Here is a 3,209-nt window from a genome sequence, read left to right on the forward strand (position 1 = left end):
AGTTACTCTCTGCTCCATCGTGACAGATCCCTCGCTCTTCCCAGAGTGCACAGACACGCTCCTGCCCCGTTACATCTGCACTGCAGGTTACCCTGAACAGAACAAATTTCCTCCAGATATCCTGTGACGAAGTCCTTCATGTCCTTCAAATCTTCCCTCAAAGGTCACCTTCCTATGCAGGTCACGCTGCTCATCTCTTAACTGCCCTCTTCCCTGTCCCCATACACCACACTCCAGATCACCTTCCCCACAGCATTTACCACCTTGTAACATACATGCTTTCCTTATTTATGCTGCTTATAGTGTAGTATTTGCCTCTTCCCACTAGAATACATGCTCCACGAGGCTGGCAATTTTGGCCAGTTTTTAGTTCACTGACGTATTCTAGATGCCAAAATAGTGTGTCAAATAGCCAGTATTCAGAAAATATTGGCTCAGTGAATGATCATTGTAGAGCACCTCCTTATTGTAGAGACACTATATTGATGTAGCCTTAGGCCAAATGCTGTTTTGTGGCAGCTACAGCACAATGTCCTCTCACGCTGACATCAATGTCGCCTGTGCTCTTCTCACAAGCACTGGTCTCCTCCGTCCCTCCCTCCTTCCATCCTCTCCCTCCCACACCAGCCCTCCTGCACACTACAGCACACGGTTATATTTCTCCAGAAAAATGAGCCTAGGCATATGGGCCCTATTTTCCAACCAAATACAAATCTAAGTTAGATTGTGCTTTATATATACACGAGTTTGGACTGGACACAGCACTGGGATTGTTAGAGCTGAGAACAGTGACAGCGAGAAGGTGGCCAGAGAAGGATGGAAACAAAAGGAATTTATCTAAGATGAGAAATTATGGCATCCCTCATCTGATGATTCTAGAATCTAGTCCCTTTTAAAAGATTGGGGGGGACCGAGCCCGTGGCGCACTTGGGAGAGGGCGGCGCTCCCGCCGTGGGTTCGGATCCTATATAGGGATGACCGGTGCGCTCACAGCGCTCACTGGCTGAGTGCGGTTGTGGCCGGTCTCAAAAAGGACAAAAAAAAGAAAAAAAAAAGATTGGGGGAAAGATAGAAAATACAATCCAGGAAACATCCTTAGAAGGAGAGCAGGAGCTAGAGAGTCTGAAAATTCATCTCTTGTTACCACAGAAAATCTTGTGTACAAGGATTTCCCTGGGCCTTGTGGGGACAATGACAGAAAAAATGACTCCTGCTGCTCTCAGGGATGGGGACACCAAGAGAAGAAAGAGACCAGAACTTGTACACAAGAACAAGAACAGGCATAATCCTCTACAGAAAAAAAGACACAAATTATAAGCACATAAAAAATGGAGGCTGAGGGCAGGACCCAGGTGTCCTCACTGCCCACAGTGTTGGAGACAGGACAAAGCTGGGCAATGTCTGAGTCCCTCTGAACACAGGTCCTGCTGGGACAAGGTTTTAATGAAGGGACAAGGACAAAGGAGCAGTGAAGATGACCCAGCTGAGGAATGACCACATCAAAGCCCGCAATGGACTGAGCACCAGCCGGGCACAGGCCCCATCCACGCTCGGCTCCTCACAGCCTTCCCCTGTCCCCACCTGCAACAGACTCAGCACAGCAAACACAGATTCTGGAAGCTTTTCAGGTTTTATTTCCACTCTCAAATTTTAAGAATCTTCTTTCCTTTAATTAACTCATCGACCACACCCTATGGCAAGAATTTGCAAACAAATTCATATCCAGATAATTCTTTTCAATAGGGAAGTAAGAAGCTGTGGCTCAGTGCAACATAAATTTAAGACAGGGATGGAGACATCCCAGCCCCGCCTCTGCTGGAACAGGAAAGTTGATGAGAGAAGAGAACACAGGTCAGTGTGGGGAAGGGGCCTTGATGCTCGGGGATGGGCCAGTCTCCCCATTTCCTCACATTATACTAACAGGAACACAGACACACAGACATTCTGATGCCAGTTGCAGACAGAGAATCCAGGCAGGAGCTCTTGAAGTCACAGTGGTTGTGTTGCACGGGACTTGAACTCATCTGGAATCACTCAGTCCCACAGAAGGCAGCTATGTCACACTGTAGAACAAAATAATAATAAATGTATATAAATCAGTGTAAGTGGTGACACTCTGAACAGCCCACCACATGCTCAAAATGTCCAAATCTAGACAATCCCCATACCGCAGTCGTGTCCCTCTGCCCCACTCTCTCTCCCACTTCAGGCCTTCCAGGGTCTCACCTTTACAAGCTGTGAGAGACACATCAGAGCCCTGGGCACTGTCATTGCCTGGGGTAGAACAAGAACAGGACCTGGTCAGAGCCCACAGACGGTGTGACTAAAGGAGGAATTATGGGGTGGGTGAGCTCCCCATGGGCTCTCTTCTACACTATCCCAAGGGTTTCAGGGATCACACCCCACCATACTTACAGGCAGCCTGATTGTAGCTCCCCTTTCCACCTGCGGGAAGAAAGCATCCTGTGAGAAGGTCCCTTTCCCTGCGGTCCTAGTGGAATTCCATAGTTTTGGACCTTAGGGATATTTCCAGAACTGTGACAGTGAACCCTCAGCAGGATTAGGAGACATAAGGAAAGCAGATGTTCAAGGACTGGACCAACTGCCCTTCTGGATGTCTGTCCTCAGCAGAGAACTTCCACTCTGACCTCTGATTGCTGGTCCCCATCCCCACAACCATTATGGTGATAAATCTGTCTTCATTGTCAGTGTGTTTACAACAGGGTAAGTGTCAGCACACAGGGCCCCAGGCTGGGTAAGCGCATGAGTGTCTGGATGGTACATTCCAGTAGCAAGGCAGCGCACACTTCTACCTGGGACTTGAAACCCCCCAGTGGGACAAGAAAACTCGGACCACACCCCTCACCCTTCCCTACCTGAGCTCTTCTTCCTCCACATCACAACACCTGCAACCACAACAGCTGCAACCACAGCTCCAAGGAGAACCAGGCCAGCAACGATTCCCACAATAAGCATGGTGGGCTGAGGCGGCGGCTCTGGGAAAGGAAGGGAAGGTGAGGGGCCCTGACCCCCAGGCCTCAGCTCTGATTCTGCTGAAGGTCTCCAGAATGCCTCCTACTTTCCTGAGAAAAGACTTGATCCCTCATTCTTGTCCTTACCCCATCTCAGGGTGAGGGGCTTGGGTAGACCCTCGTGCTGCACATGGCACGTGTATCTCTGCTCCTTTCCAGAAGGTACTACCACAGCTG

The 3,209-nt window shown here is 49.3% G+C and overlaps 1 pseudogene; it reads right to left on the bottom strand.

Annotated features, from left to right (window-relative positions):
* Nucleotides 1–1,975: 1,975 nt before the first annotated feature.
* LOC103602357 overlaps nucleotides 1,976–3,209 on the bottom strand; it is a 2,952-nt pseudogene continuing 1,718 nt past the window's right edge.

Source organism: Galeopterus variegatus, unplaced genomic scaffold, assembly GCF_000696425.1.
Source record: "Galeopterus variegatus unplaced genomic scaffold, G_variegatus-3.0.2 Scaffold4105, whole genome shotgun sequence".
Taxonomy (NCBI): Eukaryota; Metazoa; Chordata; class Mammalia; order Dermoptera; family Cynocephalidae; genus Galeopterus; species Galeopterus variegatus.